Raw genomic sequence first — 23,199 nt, 5'->3', positions numbered from 1 at the left:
CTGAAATCCATGTATACCACATCCACTGCGTTACCCTCATCCACACACCTAGTCACCCCCTCAAAAAATTCAATCAAATTAGTCAGACATGATCTTCCCTTGACAAAGCCATGTTGACTATCCCTGATTAATCCTTGCCTCTCCAAGTGGAGACAAATTTTGTCCCTCAGGATTTTTTCCAATAATTTTCCTACCACTGATGTTAGGCTCACTGGCCTGTAGTTCCCCGGTTTTTCCCTACTACCCTTCTTGAATAATGGTACTACATTAGCGGTTCTCCAGTCCTCTGGCACATCCCCTGTGGCCAGAGAGGTCCTGAATATATGTGTTAGAGCCCCCGCAATCTCCTCCTTTGCCTCACACAGCAGCCTGGGATACATTTCATCCGGGCCTGGGGATTTATCCATTTTTAGGCCAGCTAAAACCGCCAATACCTCCCCCCGCTCGATGTTAATATGTTCGAGCATATCACAGTCCCCCCGCCCTATTTCTATGTCTACATCGTCCTTCTCCATAGTGAAAACAGACGCAAAAAATTCATTCATCCTCGAGAGCAAGTATATCTTTTCTTAAATATGGAAACCAAAACTGCACGCAGTATTCCAGGTGTGGCCTCACCAATACCCTGTATAACTGCAGCAAGACTTCCCTGTTTTTATACTCCATCCCCCTTGCAATAAAAGCCAAGATTCCATTGGCCTTCCTAATCACCTGCTGCACCTGCATACTAACTTTTTGTGTTTCATGCACCAGGACCCCCAGATCCCTTTGTACTGTAGCACTTTGCAGTTTCTCTCCATTTAGATAATAACTTGCTCTTTGATTTTTTCTGCCAAAGTGCATAACCTCACACTTTCCAACATTATATTGCATCTGCCAAATCTCTGCCCACTCACTTAGCCTGTCTATGTCCTTTTGCAGGTTTTTTATGTCCTCCTCACTCACTGCTTTCCCTCCCATCTTTGTATCGTCGGCAAACTTGGATATGTTGCACTCGGTCCCTTCCTCCAAATCATTAATATAGATTGTAAAGAGTTGGGGTCCCAGCACTGACCCCTGCGGAACACCACTAGTTACTGATTGCCAGCCCGAGAACGAACCATTTATCCCAACTCTTTGTTTTCTGTTAGATAGCCAATCTTCCACCCATGCCAGTATGTTACCCCCAATCCCGTGATTTTTTATCTTGATCAGTAATCTTTTGTGTGGAACCTTGTCAAATGCCTTTTGGAAGTCCAAATACACTACATCCACTGGTTCCCCTTTATCCACCCTGTATGTTACATCCTCAAAGAATTCGAGCAAATTTGTCAAACATGACTTCCCCTTCGTAAAACCATGCTGACTCTGTCCTATTAAATTATGTTTATCCAAATGCTCTGTTACTGTTTCCTTAATAATGGACTCCAACATTTTGCCAACCACAGATGTTAGGCTAACTGGTCTATAGTTTCCAGCTTTTTGTCTACTTCCCTTCTTAAATAAGGGTGTTACATTAGCAGTTTTCCAATCTGCCGGGACCTTTCCTGAGTCCAAGGAGTTCTGGAAAATGATCACCGATGCATCCACAATCCCTACCGCCACTTCTCTCAAGACCCTAGGATGTAGGCCATCAGGTCCGGGGGATTTATCCGCCTTAAGTCCTATTATTTTACTGAGTACCATCTCCTTAGTGATTATAATCGTGTTTAGCTCCTCCCCCCCCCCCCCATTGCCCCCTGTTTGTCCAGTGTTGGGATATTTTTAGTGTCCTCTACTGTAAAGACTGATACAAAATATTTGTTCAGCGTCTTTGCCATCTCCATGTTCCCCACCACTAGTTTCCCAGTCCCATCCTCTAAGGGACCAACGTTCACTTTAGCCACCCTTTTCCTTTTTATATAGCTGTAGAAACTCTTGCTATCTGTTTTTATATTTTTTGCTAGTTTACTTTCATAATCTATCTTCCCTTTCTTAATTAATCTTTTAGTTATTGTTTGCTGGCTTTTAAATGCTTCCCAACCTTCTATCCTCCCACTAGATTTGGCTAATTTATATGCCCTTGTTTTCAGTCGAATACTATCCTTTATTACTTTACTAAGCCACGGATGGCTGTCTTTTCTTTTACTCCCCTTTTTCCTCAGTGGAATATATTTATCTTGAAAGATGTGAAATATCTCCTTGAATGTAGACCACTGCTCTTGTACCGTCTTACACTTTAATCTGTTTTCCCAGTCCACTTTAGTCAATTCTACTCTCATACCTTCAGTCTCCTTTATTTAAGCTTAGTACGCTCAGTTGAAAGAGGCTTGCGCTTGGAGCTTGCTCATTTGTTTATTTTTTTAATTGGCGGTAATTTTTGTCCTTCTGACAAGACGACCTATTTTGGAGGAGCCCATGAAACGTTATCAGACCCCCGGTTGAGAACCCCTGTCCGAGATCATAGTGAATTTGACCATCATGCGATTGTTGCCCTGCCCAGAGCTGGCACGACTTCCATTTACTGAACTTTGGGTCATTTTTGACACTTGTAGCTTCCCTGATGCACTGCGTTATGAAGCATTTACTTACTGACTCTGAACCAATTTATATTTGGGTGATTGAAGTTGCCCATTAAAATAACTTTCTTATTCTCACAGACCCTTCAAGGGATGGAGGCAGAGAATTAAACAGAGCAGGAAATGAACGAGGAGAGCAAACTAGTGAATAGAGGAGGAGAGTGGAAGAGAGGGGAAGAGTGAGAGAAAAAGAGCGAGAAATGAAGGAGAATGAGAGTGATGGAAGAAAGCGAAACAGAGTAAGAAGTGAAGAAGCAGAACAAAAAGGAGTGAGTGTGATGGAGGAGAACAAGGACAAGAAAAAAGCGAGAAGCAGAAGAAAACAAAGCAAGAGAGAAGTCAAGGAAATAGTGACAGAAAACAAAAAATGAAGGCGGAAGGAGACCAAAGTGGAAGAGGAAAAGAGTCTGAAGTGGAGGAGCAGAGAGAGATGAGACTTTTTTGCATACTTACCAGCGTTAGTATCCTTTGCTAGAGATCATGAGGGTTTTCTGCTCAGCCCAAAAAGTGTTGAGACTAATGGAATTAATTTTTGGTGATTTATATATTGTCAACAATGGACATGTTGCTTGAGCAAGCTGTGAGCAATGATGGGCTTAAAAATTATGAAGACAAAATATTTAGCTCCAGAACTTTGCTCCAATAAAATTAGATGCGCCCACTGTTGTCCTGTTTTAATAGATTTGGTGGCCAGACTTTTATCATGCTTGTACCTTCTGGAACCTTTGGCTCAGTCCTCATCTAAAATCCTAATATCCTTTTCAAAGAATCTGATGGACCATCTCTGCAGAGCCACTTCTCTGCTTCTTAACAGTTTTCACATGTACGCAGATGACACCCAGCTCTACCTCACCATCACCTCTCTCGACCCCGTCACTGTCTCTAAATTGTCAGACTGCTTGTCTGACATCCAACACTGGATGAGTAGAAATTTCCTATAGCTAAATATTAGGAGGACCAAAGCCATTGATTTCGGTCCTATTAAAAATGTAGAAATTATGCTTCTTTTTCCCCATCTTTATCCCCACCCTATTCCCTTCCGATTGTATATTACTCATGGTGTGGAGATGCCAGTGTTGGACTGGGGTGGACAAATGTAAGAAGTCACACAACACCAGGTTATAGTCCAACAGTTTTATTTGAAATCACAAGCTTTCGGAGCGCTGCTCCTCCGTCGGGTGAAGTCAACTGACGAAGGAGCAGCGCTCCGAAAGCTTGTGATTTCAAATAAAACTGTTGGACTATAACCTGGTGTTGTGTGACTTCTTACATTTGTATATTACTGACTGAGGAGCTTCCACAGTGTATTAGCATTGTCTTTTAATGAAGGGGTTGTTATGGTACTGGTAGCAAATCCTGATGTTTGGAGTGCCTTGAACCATTGTTGTGATGTGCCAGATACCTTATCTCACTATTCAATGCTGTGCTTTCTGATTATTTTAAAAGAAAGCAAAGTGTAGCTGACAGTCATCTTTGTGCGCCTTTACTGTAGATATTAGTGTCTATTCTTTTTTTTCTCACCAGTTTTCACTCTTTCCTTTCTGCAGTACAGTTCCACAAGCATTTGTCGCCATTTGGTATTTGGCCCAAATGGACATTATTCACATGTGAGACTTGACAGTGAAGGTTGGCAGATTTTCAACCACAGGGCGCATCATAGCAGATCCCAGCACGTACACACCTGCCCCTCCAGAATGGATTGTTGGAAAGCATTGCTGTTTTATTCTTTGCCCAAACTTTGGGAGCTGAGTCAATTATAGTCCATTTCTATGTTCTCGGGGCCCCTAAAGCTACCCTGACTTAGATTGACTGACCCAGCACAGACAGGGGATCAGACTTAGGATCTTCCAGCTCTTCATGGCTCAGTAACTCACTGGATGGACTCACCGGGGAGAGTAGTCCATACAGTAATGTTAATTAAGCCTCACAATTGTTAAGTTTTAATGTTGTACTTTTGCTTCTGGACCCTGAGTCCCAAGGGATTTTTGGAATTTGAGTTTTATAGATGAACATATTTTCTGAGCTACTTAATCTGCATAGCTTAGTTTGCTTTGCACAATTCCTATGTTAGAGTATAATGGCTTTATCATTTAAGTTATTTAAAGATAATTGACATGGAAATTAGATTGAATAGCTAAACTCTTTAATAGATTATTTCTGTTAGTGCAATGAGCTCACTAGCAGGCCTTCTACTGCCATGTTACACAGGCAAACTAATTGATGTGCCAGGAGATCCCCCTCCCTACACACACATTCTTTGTATTCACATGAAAATATTCCAAGACAGGATTGGTTCCAGTGTTCGCATTTTACTGGTTGCGAGTCCACTAACAATCCATGCTAAATTGTTGGTCTCACTTACAGGAGCTGTAAAGAACAGTGCGGTGGGTGGAAGTGTCACACTGGTTCAATAAGCGGTGACTTAAGACTGTCGTTTAGGTGAGTTATTAAAGGGAAGCTTTAACATTAAAAAGTAAGAGCATTAAATCAGTTAGTTGAAGAATGGCTCATTTCCTGGCATTCCCACTCCTGTGTGGTGTTAATAGCATATGCACTATCAGACCATGTATTAACTGTTTGTTCGGACGTTTCATTTACAGCCGTTAAAAAAGGCTGCAACTTCAGCATACTGAGCAGAATGTGGCGTACACGTACTGAATGACTTGGTCTGGCAGGATAACTGCAAATCTCGTGTAAGGTTTGCCTTCTACATGATATGACAAACCATTGACAAATGCCTAGGCCTTCTTGAAGTGGAGTCTTACTCACTGGATTGTCTTAAAAGGATAGAATTGGAAGCGGGCACTCATGCAGATTGCCTTGATATTGCAATAGTTGTGGCAGTACCATCGTTTGTCTAGGAGTGATGTCAGTGTTTCTTGCCAATGTGTTGGGAGGAGACAAAGGTGTCTCCTGGTTTCATGAGCAGATTGAGAGGCGGATGGGGCGTGTGCAGTACCAGCGTCTGGAGGCCTGTGATGTAAGTGAAGTGTTGAACTGCCCAAAATGTAGCCAATAGGTGACGTTCGTATGCGCTGTAGGATTTTTCGACTCCTGTTACTATTCTGGAGGCCAAGGCAATGGGTAAGAGTTTACCATGGTCGTCTTGGCACAAGACTACTGTCAAACTCTGATCGGATGCTCCTATTTACAGATGAAATGGTTTCTGTGGATCAGGTGTAATAAGGCAGTTGGCCTTCAACGGCTTCTTTTAACTTTCCGACTGCCTTAGCATGAAGTTCTGTCCACTAACTTTGGATTTCATCATCCTTTCCTTTCAACAGTTCATAGAGGGGTTTTACAAGTTCGGCAAATCCTGGAATGAAACCCCTCTGATATCCTACAAGGCCCAGAAAGGAACGAAGTGCTATCTTAGAAGCAGGTAATGGCAATCTCTGGATGACTTCAACCTTGTGTTGATCTGGAGCTTGTCCTGACGCTGAAACTGATACTCCCAAGAAGGTTACTTGTTGCTTTAACAACTGTGCTTTTTTTGAGTTGATTTTTAACCCGGCCTGAGTCAATATTTGTAGTAACTCACTCAGCAACTGCACGTGTTCTTCCTCCGTTGAGGTGGTGAGCAACAGGTCATCAACATATTGTAGTAGACAATCGGGCTTAGAAAAACCCTTCAAAACGTTGGCCATTCTTTTGTGAAAAATGGCCGGGGCATTGTTGAACCCTTGTGGTAGACAAGTCCATGTATTACTCTTATCTTCCAAGGTAAAGGCGAACTTATATTGGTCTTCCTTTCTGGCCGGAATGCTCCAAAACCCACTTGCAATGTCCAGGGTTCAAAAATACTTAGAACCTGTGGGTATCTGAGACAATAGGGTCGGTGTCTCCCGGACAACTGGTGAACATGCCGGTGTAACAGAATTTAATTTTCGATGGCTAACCGTGGCTAACCAGGGAAATTAGGGATACCATAAGATCTAAGGAGAGGACATATACATTGGCCAGAAAAAGCAGCAAACCTGAGGATTGGGAGCAGTTTAGGATTCAGCAAAGGAGGACAAAGGGATTAATTAAGGGGGGGGGAAATAGAGTATGAGAGTAAGCTTTCAGGTAACATAAAAACTGACTGTAAAAGCTTCCATAGATATGTGAAGAGAAAAAGATTGGTGAAGTCAAGCGTAGGTCCCTTGCAGTCAGAATCGGGGGAATTTATAATGGGGAACAAGGAAATGGCAGACCAATTAAATACATACTTTGGTTTTGTCTTCACAAAGGAGGACACAAATAACCTCCCAGAGATGTCGAGGAATATGGGGTCTAATGAGAGGGAGGAACTGAATGAAATCAATATTTGTAGTGAAATGGTGTTCGGCAAATTGACGGGCTTGAAGGCCGATAATCCGCAGGGCCTGATAATCTACATCCTAGGGTACTTAAAGAAGTGGCCCTAGAAATAGTAGATGCATTGCTGGTCATCTTCCCAAATTCTATAGACTCTGGAACAGTTCCCATGGATTGGAGGGTAGCTAATGTAACCCCACTATTTAAAAAAGGTGGTAGAGAGAAAACGGGGAATTATAGACCGGTAAGCCTGACATCGGTAATGGGGAAAATGCTATAGTCCATTATAAAAGATGTAATAGCAGAGCACTTGGAAAACAGTGACGGGATCGGACAAAGTCAACATGGATTTACAAAAGGTAAATCATGCTTGACTAATCTACTGGAATTTTTTGAGGATGTAACTGGTAGAATAGATAAGGGAGAACCAGTGGGTGTGGTGTATTTGGACTTTCAGAAGGCTTTCGATAAGGCCCCGCATAAGAGATTAGCGTGCAAATTTAAAGCATATGGGATTGGGGGTAAGGTACTGACTTGGATAGAGAACTGGTTGGCAGACAGGAAGCAATGAGTTGGAATAAACGGGTCTTTTTCCGAGTGGGAGGCAGTGACTAGTGGGGTACCGCAGGGATCGGTGCTGGGACCCCAGCTATACACAATATATATTAATGATCTAGATGAGGGAACTAGATGTAATATCTCCAAGTTTGCAGACGACACAAAGCTGGGTGGGCGTGTGTGCTGTGAGGAGGATGCCGAGAAACTCCAGGATGATTTGGACAGGTTGGGTCATTGGTCAGATGCATGGCAGATGCAATATAATGTGGATAAATGCGAGGTTATCCACTTTGGTGGCAAACAGGAAGGCAGATTATTATCTGAACGGCAGTAGATTGGGAAAAAGGGAAGTGCAACGAGACCTGGGTGTCCTTGTGCACCAGTCGCTGAAGGTAAACATGCAGGTGCAGCAGGCGGTTAAGAAGGCAAATGGTATGTTGGCCTTCATAGCGAGAGGATTTGAGTACAGGAGCAAGGATGTCTTGTTGCAGTTGTACAGGGCCTTGGTGAAACCACACCTTGAGTATTGTGTGCAGTTTTGGTCGCCTTATCTGAGGAAGGATGTTCTTGCCATGGAGGGAGTGCAGCGAAGATTCACCAGACTGATATCTGGGATGGCAGGAATGACGTATGAGGAGAGATTGGGTTGATTAGGCTTATATTCGCTAGAGTTTAGAAGAATGAGAGGGGATCTCATTGAAACTTATAAAATTCTAACAGGACTAGACAGACTAGATGCAGGAAGGATGTTCCCGATGGCCGGGGATTCCAGAACCAGGGGTCACAGTCTAAGGATAAGGGGTAAGCCATTTAGGACTGAGATGAGGAGGAATTTCTTCACCCAGAGAGTGGTGAACCTGTGGAATTCTCTACCACACAAGGCAGTTAAGGCCAACTTATTAACTATATTCAAGAAGGAGTTAGATATATTTCTTAAGGCTAAAGGGATCAAGGGATATGGGGAGAAAGCAGGGACAGGGTACTGAATTTGGATGATCAGCCATGATCTCATTTAATGGTGGAGCAGGCTCAAGGGGCCGAATGGCCTACTCCTGCTCCTATCTTCTATGTTTCTATAATCGATTGTTAGCCACCAACTATCATCGGGCTTTCGTACAGGCCAAGCAGGGGAGTTTGTTGTAAAAGTGCCAGCTCGAATAACACCTTGCTGTGTCAATGATTCAATGGTGCCTCTGAGGTAGGGATAACTCTCTCTTGGCATAGGATACTGTTTGCCCAATGGATGCGGGGGTCCATTAATGGACTCCTCACCCTCTAAGCGCCCACAATCATGTTTACTCTTAGCAAAGACCACGCTATACCGACGAATGAGATTAGCAATCTATGGGTTAGAGTGTTCGGGCAACTCGTATCCTGTAACTTGCTTTTTAAATGCAACGACTGAGTGGACATCTGATATTTCTACTGCACCTCGCCCGTCGTCATTCTCGCTCCCGAACCACACAATTATTCGCATAGTCAATCACAACGTCGTATCTCCCCAACGTATCCATCCCTAAAATCTCTTTCTCATCTGGAGTACACATATACGGTAGATGGTGTTATGCAAATCAGACCATCCAGGTTAAGCCTAGAGGGTCCTCCTTTAAAAACAGCCGTAGTTAGAGAACCATCAAAGCCTTTAAGCAAAAATTGTTCCCCTCCGGCCATGCTATGGCATTCAGGGAGTGGGGTATGTACAATGATTACGGTGGATCTGGTATCTATTAACATAATCTGTCGCTGGCCCCCTTCTAAAACGACAGAGATCACCGGTCTGCCATGACCATTGCGTCGGAACCCCACATCCGACTTTTGATGGGGGCCTGAAGTCGGTCATGCATTATTCTGATTTGACGGGCCCTCAGGTGGAGGTACTGAAGCAGATGCCTGGAATATAGCAGCAACTGCCGCTCTTGCAGCCATTGCAGTCATCATTAGAACCACTAATTTACTCAATTGCTGCTCCAATCCTGGCAGGGTGTTACCTGATTGTTTCTTCTCCATATTGATCCGGATCCATCCCAAGACTGATCGCCGAGACTAGGGCTTTTTGTTTCCCCAATTTTCCCTCTAATTCATATCTTCAATTTACGCCGAGAATGGTCTGTCTCTCTGTGATTGTTTAATTGCTTCTCTCAAAGTGCCTCTGGCGTCTTCTAAATCTTTCTTCAGTCTATCAAAAGTCTATCTTTCTCTCTTTTATCTACTTTTTTTGTCGTCCACTCGTCTCTGGAAGTATTCAACTGCTTCCTTATACGAAGATGTCTTATTAGTCAGGCAATTCGCCACCAAATCCTGGATGTCTTTATTACTCAAAATTTGCCAGAGAGGAATTCATTCTGCAGATGAGGGACGTTCGTTACCTTTAACACAACGGTCTCTCCCCCCCCAAAAAATTTTTTTTAACACACAGTTTGGACGGAACTACGTAGACTGGACCTTTTCAAAAACAAAATTTGATTATCCCCTTAATTTCAGATACATTTCCCTTCCCGAGTGCCTGAACAATAACTCATATCAATTTATTTCCCAAACAAATTATGTCCAGACTTGTGATTTAACAAAAGAAAACAAAAGTAACAATTGCATTTGGATGCACGTCATTTATCTTCCCCCCTGGAGCAATGTGCCTTGGAAGATAACAATTGATGACTCATTTCCTGGCATTCCCACTCCTGTGTGGTGCTCGGGTATGCCCTGTTCTAGTCACGATTCAATTACAATCAATTACACTCCTTGATTGCACTGATTCATGGGGGATTTTATGTTTGGGTTTATGCTAATGTGTTTGGGTGGAAACTTGAGCGTAACTTCACCTCAGAAAACCCAGCGCTGTGTCTATAGCGCATTCTGGGCGCATTTTGCGCCCCTAGCGGAAACTCCAAGCCCAAATGCTTAAAGGTTTGGACCAACAAAAGTACTCAGATTTTAGAAAATGACTTCTCAACAGTAATTCACTTAAATCCTTGAAATACTTCACATTTTCTCCCTCTAACCACAACTTTCTATGCATCTTGAATTTCTATTGCATTTTGTTCAATTTGCGATCATGCTGCCATTGCTTCTCCTTTTCATTGGCATCCACTTGTGCTCTGCCTTATGCTGCAGCTGCTGTCTCTTCTTGTTAGCCTCATGCTTGAGTAAGTCCAACTGATATTTTTTGCCTCTATCTCCAGTTTGTGTACTTAAGTTGGAGTGCTCTTTAGGACAGTGGCTCAGATTGTGCTGACTCGGTCTCTGGCATTACGCTCTGGTGTTTTATTTTTATTTCAGTCCAATTGCAACATCAATTAGATCAATTTCAGCTTTCACAGTAACTCTGTAAACGGATCTTGTATTTTTATTGATGACCTGCTTTGAGCATGACCTGTGGGATTAGCAATTACCCTACTTTCCAGTAATCTACACACTGGAATAACCAAGGGCTCCGATTGTAATACCACCCTCTTCAAATTGGCAGAATATGAAACGCAGATCAGTTTTTTTCTCACAATAAAACAATTATTGGTTCTAATTACTTGAAAACTGAAACTTTAAAAGAATTTTCTAGATATTAAAGGGCACACATTTAAATACAACTGTAATTGGTAATTAAAAGGTTACTTTAAAAAGTTAGAATTTTATGGGCTTACTCACTTCCTTGTTCGCTGTTTGTGAGAATTCTGCCTTTTGATTGGCTGCTTAGACAGCCTGTTGCTGTCACAGCAGCTCACACTGGCGGATCCCCACTAAATTCCTTTGAATTGAATTGTAGATCAGAGAAACCGACGTTCTCAACACACTGATTGCGAGATCCTTGTGTGGAGCGTACTTCAGGGCCAGCAGCGAGCGCCTTCACTTCGCTTCTGACCGCAAATTCCGGGCCAATAATTCATGTGAGCTGGTAGCTTAGGATGGGTTTCCTGAAGGAGATGCTCAATGACGGTTTATGGATAAGCTTCCTGAAGGAGATGCTCAATGACTGCCCGTGGATGGTCTTCCTGAAGGAGATGCTCAGTGATGGTCTGTGGATGGGTTTCCTGAAGGAGATGCTCAATGATGGCCTGTGGATGGGTTTCCTGAAGGAGATGCTCAATGACGGCCCGTGGATGGGCTTCCTGAAGGAGATGCTCAGTGATGGCCTGTGGATGGGTTTCCTGAAGGAGATGCTCAATGACGGCCTGTGGATGGGTTTCCTGAAGGAGATGCTCAATGACGGCCTGTGGATAAGCTTCCTGAAGGAGATGCTCAATGATGGCCCGTGGATGGTCTTCCTGAAGGAGATGCTCAGTGATGGTCTGTGGATGGGTTTCCTGAAGGCGATGCTCAATCACGGCCTGTGGATGGGCTTCCTGAAAAATAAAACGTATAGTAACAATAACGCAATTCGACAATGCGGCGTTTTCTACACACAGTTTCTCCTTCAATAGTTGTGCCTAGCAGATCACATTACTCCTCATGATACGGGTGCATCTTTCTTGGGTTGAGTAGCTCTGGGTTAACGAGCACTTTATTTAGTAGTAACACTGCACATTGGAATTTGTATAGCATCCTCACTACATTGCCTGTCAATCGGAAGGCAGCAAGTATCAAAGTCACTTTATTCAAGCTAACACTATTGATTAAATTTATTTATGATTAGATGATTCACAGAAGCAAAGACATTAGGCAGATGCTACATAGCTCAACACGAGTGCACAAAGGATGAGTTTACAGTGATGAGTAGCAGTATTCCCTGATTTAAATCAGAAGATTGTGATTTCATGCTACCTTACAGGATTTCTGATGTGGAGATGCCGGTGTTGGACTGGGGTGGACAGATGTGAGAAGTCACACAACACCAGGTTATAGTCCAACAGCTTTATGTGAAATCACAAGCTTTCGGAGCACTGCTCCTTCGTCAAGTGAAGTGAAGAGATGCATATAGGCACAGCTTATATAGTCAGAGAACACTGCCAGATGATTACAGGTAATCTTTCTAACTGCCCTTTATCTCTCTGCCGAGGTGTGATAATCACAGCAATCAAAGGTGTGAATGGTGTCCAACCAGGTCAGTCAGGAAAACATTACATCAAAGAACAATGAGGTGGGGTCACTAGGGGTCAAATGTTGCAGATGCTGGGGTCTGTATGAAAAACAAAAAACAAACAAAAGACAATAATAAAAAAATAGGTCCGGCCGCAACTGTGTAGAGAGAACAAGCCAACAGGATTTCAGCACATAACGTGGTTTGCAGCTAGTGTGACATGTGAATCTGTCACGTCAGTGCAGTATTAAAGGAGTACAAAATTGCCAGAAGTGATGTTTTTTGGATGAAATGTTAAACTGAGACCCTCTCTGTTTGTTTGGGTGGACATAAAAGATCTCATTAAACTTTCTCAAAGAAAAGCAGGGAGTTCTCCTGATGTCCTGGCTAACATTCATCCCCCAACCAACATCACCACAAGAGATTAATTGGTCATATATCTCTTTGCTGTCTCAGAGGTCTTGCTATGAGCAAATTGGCTGCTGTTTCTTTACATAAGAACAGTGACTACTTTTAAAGAAATCTGTTAGTTGTGCAGCGCTTTGGGATTTCCTGAAAGGCGCCATATAAATGCAAGTTTTTTCTTTTCCTTTTTTCTTCTAGATTGTACTCAATTGACATGGATAATTGATTGTTTTCAGAGGCCGACACACACCAATTGCAAACTCCATTTGTGGCTGAGAAGCAGGTGATCGCTAAATACATATATTGGCATTTTTAACACGCTGCGCTCATCAAAACAAACCTCATAGAATTATAGAGCCTAAAAGGAGGCCATTCTTTCATCGTGCCGGTTACTTTAAACCCATTTAAACTTTTAACTCATTCTTGATCCCTGCTTTTAAAAGATTTACATAATTCATTTTTCCTCATAACCATTAAACAACAACAACTTGTATTTATATAGCGCCTTTAACGCAGTAAAACGTCCCAAGGTGCTTCACAGGAGCGTTATCAAACAAAACAACTTTCACATGAACCCATCAGGAGAAACAGACATTTGTGTGAGAATTGTACATTGTGCCTGTTTGGACATATTCACGATATGAGTCACTGTCTCATCCAGGAAACAGCAAGAATCTGTGTTCTCACCTATGCAGCCATTAGCACCTTAGAGTCAACATTCCCCACCTGCTCTGAGAACAAAGGAACATTTGTTACAATATGTCATGTCTTTTTCTGTGTTCAGCCATGGTGATGTATGTATTTTAATTTAGGCTGCGATTTTCCCTACCTCGGTGGGTTCATGGCGGGCGACGTCGGTGGCGGGTTGTGGCCCCGCTCCTGTCTCCATCCCAGCCTCTAACATGACTTTCTCCTGATTGGGCTTGTGAAGCCCGCCCAGCGCGTTTCACGGCCAGTTAGAGGAAGCGATTCGTTTGATGACGCATCATCAGCCGGTTTCCTTAAAGGAACCATGTGCAAATTTACTTTAATATTTGTGCTGTCAGTGTTTTACAGCATTGAGATGCTGCAAACACTGACAAGCACTACACAAAGGTGCAGGACTGCACCCAGGCTCTCCCATGACTCCCTCCATATGCTTATGGAGGGAGTCACAGCACGCAGGGAGGTTCTCTTCCATTCCAATGGGCGGAAGAGACCTCCCCAGGAGACCAATGCAGCCTGCTTGCACATTGCATTGGAGGGCACAAGCAGGGATGTGGTCAGGAGAACCTGGCTGCAGTGGCGCAAACCTTTCAATGATCTCAGTAGATCATGAAATGTTACTGCAAAGCCACACTCAACCTCATCCTGCTGTGCCACTCATCACATCCCCATTACTCTGCCTTCCCTACCCTACTCCTGCACATCCTTACTCACACCAACTTACCTTGCACCTCCACCCATCCCTTTCTGTCTACATTATCACTTCCCCATCTCACTAGCCACCCCTCACACTCGCCCTCATCCTAGTCCAGTCATACCAACTAACAACACACAAGGGTAAGTACTTGTGTGTTTTAGCCAATGTTCATGTGAAGTTTCTGTTAATATGCTGTCAAACATTGAAATCTTTATTTTCAGTACTTTGCGTTCTTCGACAGATTTGTGTGCACCTTTGGAAGTGACTTAGTGAGTTACAGTGAATGGTGAGATGTAACAGTACGTCCCGCAATGGTCAGGAGTGTGAAAGGAATGGCTTGGGCATTGTAGGAATGCTTTATGGTGTTGGTGTGGGGTGGTGCCAACCTGGCGCATCATGTTGCAATCGGGGTGTACGGCGTCAAGTGAAGTAAATCTGGCCATGGTGAGGCCATCCCTGGCGTCCCGGGCAGCAATATGGTCGGGTGCTGATGCCCTGTCTCCTGTCCAGCATCAGGTGATTGCGGAGAAGATTGGTGCTGCTGGTGATGCTGGTGTTTGGGCTGATTGTGGTGTGATTCTGAGGAACAAGGTGAGAGAGTACAAAGGGCACTGATGCTGATGGAATAGATGACAGAAGCGATCTGTCAATGGTGGGAGTGGTAATGAGGTCAGACTGGATGGAGACTTGTGTAAAGACTTGCAGCATTCTGAACCTGTAGTGGAAATGCAGTTTAGAGAAGCTAGTGGCTAAGGGAACATTTCTCAATCAGCTGGGAGCTTTGATTTGACATTTAAAGCTGTCAACTCAACAGCAGAAACAATGGTAAGTGGCCTCCTGCCTCAGCATCACAGACTGGGTCTAGGCACAGTGGGGAAACCGGTGGGTGACCTGTCAAATTCAAAAAGCTGGGAAAAAAGCATTGTTAAGTGGCTGTAAACTAGCCACTAATTTTAATTGGCTCCCCCACCGCTGCGTGTCCGGTCTGATCAGCGCTGGCAGACCCGACATCGGGAAAGTTCAGTGTGCGCGTTTGGACAGTGGGTTCCCGACCCGCTGTCAATCATTTTAAATTTCACAGCTGACCCGCGACCCGTCCCGTCCACTGAGCGCCGGCAAAATTCCTGCCTTAGTTTCTGGATGGTCTGGAGGTTATGTGTACAGGTACATACCCATCCCTGGTGGTTTTGGGGGTGGGGTGATCTCTGTTATCCAGCAGACTAGCGAAGATTGCACATACATTTAAATGATGGAATTTTGCAGCAAAGTAGGAGGCCATTCTGCCCATCATGCCTGTGCCTGCTCTCTGACAGAGCTATCCACTTTGTCCTATTCGGTTGCACTTTCCCCATATCTTTTTACATTTTATCTTGCCAAATAGTTATTTACTTCTTTATTGAAAGATTTTATAGATTCTGGTTCCAGGTATTCTACGTCCTAACAGCCCTCTACCTAAAAAAAAAAAAAAATGTTTTAACCTCTCACTCTGTTCTGCTCTTCTCTCTGACAGGTTTTCCTTTTGTCTCTCTTACCTTGTTCACCTTCATTGCTTTCCGTTTTCCTTTTTGTGTTTGATCAGGTATCTATGAAAACTCGCCTTTGATTAGACACTTTCCAACCTTCCGGACTCAACATTGAGTTCAACAATTCCAGATCATAAACACTGGCCCACTTGTTCAGACGGCAGCTATTGGTAATGATTCTGCTATTCCCATTTACACCTCCTCCTTAGAATCATAGAATGGTTACAGCACAGAAGGAGGCCATTCGGCCCATCGAGCCCGTGCCGGCTCTCTGCAAGAGCACTTCAGCTAGTCCCACTCCCCCACCTTTTCCCTGTAACCTTGCAAATTTTTTTTCCTTCACTTATCCAATTCCCTTTTGAAAGCCATGATTGAATCTGCCTCCACCACCCTCTCAGGCCGTGCATTCCAGATCCTAACCACTCACTGAGTAAAAAAAAGTTTTTCTTCATGTTGCCTTTGGTTCTTTTGCCAATCACCTTGAATCTTCTAGACCCATCTTTTGCTTCTTGTGCCATTAGCATCCCCTTTTGCCTTTCACCATCATCCCTTTTGTCATTTAATCTCTCCTGCCTTCCACCCTATCACAGACCTTCCCTTTTGTTCTTTCCTCCCCTCCCCCCTTTCCCTGTCTCTGTACTTGCTTAAAACCTGTTACATCTCTAACTTTTTCCAGTTCTGATGAAAGTTCATCGACCTGAAACGTTAACTCTGTTTCTCTGTCCAACGATGCTGCCTGACCTGCTGAGTATTTCCAGCATTTTCTGTTTTTATTTCAGACTTCCAGCATTTGCGGTATTTTGCTTTTGTTTTAAACTTATGCCCTCTAGTTACTGTCTCACTGACTTGTGGAAATAGTTTTTCCTTATTAACCTTTATGGCTTCTCACAATGTTGAACATCTCTATTAGATCTCCTCTCAACCTTCTTTGTTCTAAATAAAGCCTCTCATCCCTGGTATTGTCTCAGTGAATCTCTTCTGCACAGTCTTCATGTGCACTTTCAAGACTTAGGGTTGAATTTGGTTTAGCAGTGAGACCAGATACCTGGATTTCAAGATTGATAAAAACTGAAAAGCCAGTGATTGGTTAATGGAATCCTATGACACCACCTACTACACGATGGTTTGACATTTGGAAATAAGCTGAATGCCACAGGGTTATGTGGTGGCATTCTAAGATGTATCCTGTTATCTGTTGCTCATAAGGACAATAAGCATTGTCAAGGTTTCTGAAATGGTGCTCTTTCTGTAGCAGACAGGGCCTACAGATGGACAGTCTATTATCCCATTGTGCTAATTGCCTCTGAAGAGGTGGTACTGAGCTCTTCAACATACAGGCGGTGTGCTGCCAAGACTACTGTGATATGTGCAGCTTGTGAAACAGCTATCTGAGCGATGTACTGTAAATAGTGTTTTAAAAGACACTTTACTATTGCACTTCTTACTGTCCTTTTTAATCATGGATTTCTCGCACTTTGCTGGGGGGGGTGGTGGTGCGGGAAATATAGCAGAATTGTAACATTGTCATTTTGATAAGCTTTAACAGATTTCTGTAATTTTACTTTCTGTAGCACTGGATAACATGGGCAGCTGGTACACTGTTAGCGTTGGGAGACAAGAGTTCTGCTGAGATGTGGATTGTGTTGTTCCGGTTGGACAGTTAGGAAGTAGAGTTTCTTGGGTTCAGCCCCAAAGAAACTGCTGTATTATACACTAGTCTTCTGTTATTTCACTATTGTAGTATAGTTAACAGACTATAGCAAGAGCTACCATAATCAGTAGGTGTTTGAAAGTTAGTGGAATATATATTTACATTTTTGCCAAAGGACACGATGTCGTAGTGATGCTATGGGGTCCAATAAAGCTAGAAAAAACTGATCTCTTCCCTCCCTACAAGTTTATCGTTTAAATATGATTTCATGTAAACATTAGAGCCTGGATTTTAACTCTCAGCAGAAGTTGTGTGGATTGGAGACGAGGCTGTGCGGAAACCATGCAGCCCTCAGCAGGAAGCCCGTGAGATTTTAACTCCTGCGGTACATCTGCCTGAACTTGGCAGGTAGCGATAGCAGGCAGCAGAATTTTAAGTGGCAGGAGACTGCTGCCGGGGACCCGAAGGAAACCGTCCCCCGCAGTCACGGTAAGAGCCAGGGAGGGTGGTCTGGAGGACATCACGGTCAGGGAGGGGGAAGGGAAGCCCGAGGCAGGGGAGGCCCAAGGTTTCCTTGTGGGGCCCAGAGCTCCTGGCGCACAAGGGAACAAAAATAAATTCCTTAATTTGTGGGCCTTTTCTGGCCCGGGATCCGCAAGCCAGCAGGTTTTACTGGCAGGTCCAGCACTGGGTGGGATTGCCGCGATTCTTAACTAAATTCCTTCAGGGTAGAAATTGCATCATAGGATCCCAATTTTTTACATATTCATGAGGCCCCAGGGTTACCTGCGTTGGGTACCTCAGCTGTCTCCGAAAAGTGTGAGGTTAAAATGGCTGCGGGCAGTATGATAGACAGGGATAAGCACTCTGCCACTATTTTGATCGCTCACCCGGCCTATTTCTATCGGTCAGCCAGGGTTACAATCAGTCCTTATGTAACTAAGATCCAGAAAGCAGGATATGGAGGAACACGATAACTAGTGCTGAGGGTGCCCCCCAGAAGAGAAGCTGTAATTGTGTCCTGTTTTATGTGGTATGTTTTAAATAAAAGTTTCACTTTGAGAACTGAAATCCTTTTTCCTTCTATCCAAACATCTCGTTATTGATGATGCAAGATGTTCACATGTTCTTTTTATCCCCTTTCTTGTTATCAGAAAGTAGGTACCTGTTAATTCCTCTAAAAGATTTAGTTTCAGTATTTGGAAAGCTTAATACATTTGTGGGGAATATAAATTCACATTTTAACATGATTTGGGATTGGTCCATCTGCAACAAAGTATGATTTGCGGTTGAACTTATTGTTACTAAACTGTAGCAAACTGTGAAAACGGTGCTTTTAATGAAAAGCATTGGGAACAAGTTATAATGCAAATGTGAAAATACTTAATTTTACAATAATTTTCCTTAACAGTGGATGAGGTTGTTACATTAGTGTATTATACTTTTGTGCTGTAATTTACAGAAGCTGCTGCTAATCCATAGTGTGCAAAATTTTGAAGAACATGAAGCGAACACATTAAAGTCTTGTTTAAGCACACAGCTAGACAGCCTAGAGATAGCCAGAACTGTTCCACTTCAGTACTTCAATGTGATTGGTTAACGGTAGTCAAATGGCCGATTGTCAGTGTATGCCTCGGAACAGGTGCTGGTGCAGCATTGCACTTGGTATCTGGCATACCCTCGTGTCGCCAGTTTGGCATGGTCCACACTATTATATCAGGAAGGGTCTGTATTTCTGTTAGTTTCTGAACTTCATATATTCTTTGTCTATGAGGTGAGTGATGTTTTAAAGCTGAAATCGGAGTTTGTATTTAATTAGGGGAGGGGGAATTAGACGGACAGTCATGTTTAATGAGAATATTACATACGGTTTTAAGGGAGTATAATCCTTAATAGAGCCCCATGTTGACATCTTGGAAGTCTGATCTCTGGGAAATGTTCAGTAATAGTATCCAAGATCAGTGGTTTGGAAAGAGAGCAGATGTGGATGTCTGTGTACCAGTAAGATCACTGCCAGTAGCGTGCAGACTGTTTCATTTGTGCGTATATTGCAGCTGATCTGTTGAAGTTGAAAGATTTGATGGTGAATATACTCCAAAAATGAAGCAAAAAATCTAAATTCACTAAACAACGTATCTGTATGAACTTAATGATCTTGCTAAACAGTTTTATGGTTTTGTTTCTTATTCTGTCGACCCTTGTAATTTTGTTCAACTTTAATGCCGGGAAAGTGGTGTGTGAGGGTAATATTGATCAGGTCAACCCTTTCCCCAACCCCTTTCAAATAAGTAAAACAAATAAAGTCTAATCTCAGCTCATTGCTTTGAACAGATGTCCATGGAACCTGTGGGTGGTTTTTGCTTGCAAGTACTGTTGATGACTGCTGGTTCCCCGGAGATCTCCATCTCGGTAGTGCAGCATTTGATGTATTTTGTTTGGGAAAGTTATTAGCTTGGCAGGATTGACCTTGTTATATAAGTGTAATCCTGAATTGTAGCGTCACACTGCCCGTCAGCATTCAGTTCATTCCTGTGCTGCATAACATTCTTTCAATTCTTGGATACTAATGTATACATATCGTGGCTTAAAATGTTACTCTGCTGTGAATCTGATTTAGATTTCTTTTGGTTATAGGTTGTTTCATTTGCTCTGGTAACATTTGAGGACAAACAATGTAAGATGTGGTAAGTGCATATGTTTAGTTCCCCCTCAGTTTTTTAATTTAATTGGGTGTGTTGTAAATGAATGCAGTGATGCATTCTTATTTTGTGTTTGTATTTGTTTGGCCCTACTTTGAAGGGTTAAGAGAAAGTTTTTGGAAACTTTTTTTCTGGTGGTTTCGGGTCTGTGCTGGTACAGATCATGTGTATTAATAAAGTGGTATGTGTGAAATTTCACAAGTGAGCTTGAAAAGGATGTATATTTTTGCACCTTGTAGTACAGAAACAAGTTTTCAGCCATAGTACATTTGCATTTAAGGACCAACCCTGTGTAAATCCAATTAGCAAAGAAATTGTTGATACTGACACTAAGCTGGAAAAAAGTTGTCAATTAAAAAAAAAAAAATTGCCTCGCTCCTTTCCACTGGACCCGCAAACTGAAAAAATACTCTTGATGCTTTTTCTTGGTCAAAAGTGCTGAATGCAATGAGCTGACTTAATCTGTCAGCACATCATTCAGGATCACTTGAAATGCTGAAGGATTGAGGCCCCAATTAAAAGAGAACATTTCATATAAAGAAAGAAAATAAAACTCTATGCAGTCATGACAATTGTATATTTTAAACAGTAAAAGGTACATAGCGTTCCTTCTTTAATATTAACTGTGAAGCGTAATAGCAAGGAGATTTTTTGAAAGGGAGAAGAACGGGTTAGACCCAGAGGCTGCTTTGTTATTAATCGAAACTTTCTTTGATAATTGCAATATACTGGACTAGAGTTTTAAGGTAAGTAAATAACAGCAGCCGCCTTTTCCGCTATTGGAGCTGTTGTAAATCCAGTCAAGAGTTTTGGAAGGCATTTTTCCCTCTTGAGAACAAAACCATTATTTCCAAACAATATGGGAGTCATGATGGTCATTGGTAAAATGCAGTGTTCTACTGCCAGACATCAAGTTATTAAAAAAAACAACTCGGATTTCCTGTTGTGTGACCTGATGGCTGCATGCGGCGGTCATGGGGTAATGGAATAAAGGAACCCTGTATCTAAAACTGAAATGGTGGCAGGCCATTAAGTATTGGGCTATAGGAACTAGGATTACTAACTCCGATTTGACATATTCCTGGAGGTTTGATCATGTGACATTGGCTCACATGACATCTGCCCGCAGTTTGCAATTGTTTTGAATTATTGCCCCACAGTTTTTAATGCAATCGTAGCAAGTAGATGATGCATACAGTTTGTAAAGGTAATCTTTGTTTCTGATTTCAAAACTCAGACATTGTTTACGTATGAGAGTAAATACTTTGCATCCAGCACCTGAGATAATGGCCCAGTAATTCCTGTCACAACGCGTGAGTACGGACGGGGTACTCACGCGTGTGCCCGGAGGAATTGCCGGTTTTTAGCATGCACAGCGCATGCGCTGAAAACCGGCATTTCCTGTCCTCTGACCCAGGGGTTAAGAGGCTGAATGCGTGCGTGGTATCGGGCAGCGCGTGCGACTTGGATTTCCTCTATTTTTAGAGAGTTGCGCGTGTGTAAAGGCCTCCGGTATTTACGCATTGAAAAACCACACGTAAGTACTTAGTTTTTCAGGTAAGTGGTCTATTAATGCAATTGAGAATTTTTTTTTCCACAGGTTTGTTATTTTTAAAGAATTTACGGTAAGGTAAGTTTAGTTTTAGCCCCGATTTTTTTATATAAATTTTTTTTTCAAATTTTAAAATTATTGTTTAAAATAGTTTTTCAGAGTTCTTTATGGTTCATTTAAGTAGTGCAATGTTTTTTAACATTTTCTTTCAGGTTTAAGTAGTGTTTTGGGGCCAGGAGTTTTCATGAGTTTGACAGCTCTTACTGTCAAACTCATGAATGAACTTTTGCAACCTCCCATTGGTTGCCCTGTGCTCACGTGATCCCAGCCGGCTCATCACACTAAGTACGCCGCTGGGTCACGCACGCACAGCGCGCGCGGCAGGACCTCAAGCGGTCCACTGAGAGGAAATGCAATGCAGGCCAGAATTAAAATGTCAGCGCGCCGGGTAAGTGAACATCGGGGGCTTGCACGCGCGGCAAGCTCCCGATCCTAATTTCAGGGCCAATAAAATTGCCTTTCAAAATCGGACCGTGTTATCTGTTAATAGGCTTTGCAATTTCAATGCTATGCTTAATTTATTTTCTGATATTTAGAGCAGGATTAACATTCTTGGCTGTTACTTTAGTAGTTAAGTGGCCATCAACCAGCTCAGGTGCAAAATGAGTGCTGTTACAGTTGAGTCCTTATTGGCCAGATTTCTGCTAGTATGGCATTTCTATTTAAGGGGAAGTTAGATAAACATGAGGGAGAAGGGAATAGAAGGTTATGCTAATAGATGGGACCATTTGGGCTGAATGGCCTGTTTCTGTGCTGTACATTCTATGTAATTCTGATAGTTACAATTAAAATAAAAGTGGAAGGATTAACATCGCGATTTCTAAAAGTGGAAAACATCCTGGTGGAAAAAATTGCCAGTCAAATTTCAACAGAATGGCATTTTCAAAGATTTTAAGGGGGTTTCTCTCCCACCAACCTCTCATGAAGTCATAGAAACATAGAAGATAGGAGCAGGAGTAGGCCATTCGGCCCCTCGAGCCTGCTCCACCATTCAGTGCGATCATGGCTGATCATCCAAATTCAGTACCCTGTCCCTGCATTCTCCCCATATCCCTTGATCACTTTAACCTTAAGAAATATGTTCAACTCCTTCTTGAATATATTTAATGAATTGGCCTCTACTGCCTTCTGTGGTAGAGAATTCCACAGGTTCACCACTCTCTGGGTGAAGAAATTCCTCCTCATCTCTGTCCTAAATGGCGTACCCCTTATCCTTAGACTGTGACTCCTGGTTCTGGACTCCCCGACCATCGGGAACGTCCTTCCTGCATCTAGTCTGTCTAGTCCTGTTAGAATTTTATAAGTTTCAATGAGATCCCCTCTCATTCTTCTAAACTCCAGTGAGTATAAGCCCAATCGACCCAATCTCTCCTCATACATCATTCCTGCCATCCCAGGTATCAGCCTGGTGAATCTTCGCTGCACTCCCTCCATGGCAAGAACATCCTTCCTCAGATAAGGCAACCAAAACTGCACACAATACTCAAGGTGTGGTCTCACCAAGG

General features: G+C 42.8%; 1 protein-coding gene across 22 annotated transcripts in view; it reads left to right on the top strand.

Annotated features, from left to right (window-relative positions):
• The window catches only part of LOC147115349 (cAMP-regulated phosphoprotein 21-like), a 789,554-nt gene that overhangs the window by 273,378 nt on the left and 492,977 nt on the right, over positions 1-23,199 (top strand). For 12 of the 22 annotated variants that reach the window (XM_085993841.1, XM_085993840.1, XM_085993839.1 and 9 more), the window contains exons 1-2: positions 19,051-19,157; positions 20,018-20,067. The exons of 2 other annotated variants lie outside the window; for them this stretch is intronic. The gene's annotated coding sequence lies outside the window, so the exon portion shown is untranslated. Of the gene's footprint in view, positions 1-2,625; positions 2,995-4,901; positions 4,977-19,050; positions 19,158-20,017; positions 20,068-23,199 lie in introns of those variants that run through there. 8 more of the 22 variants (XM_085993820.1, XM_085993830.1, XM_085993827.1 and 5 more) reach the window with 3 other exon arrangements.

This window comes from Somniosus microcephalus, chromosome 7 (genome assembly GCF_052327205.1).
Source record: "Somniosus microcephalus isolate GS21.2 chromosome 7, FLI_Smic_1.0, whole genome shotgun sequence".
Classification (NCBI taxonomy): Eukaryota; Metazoa; Chordata; class Chondrichthyes; order Squaliformes; family Somniosidae; genus Somniosus; species Somniosus microcephalus.
This window is presented reverse-complemented; position numbering and strand designations above follow the sequence as displayed.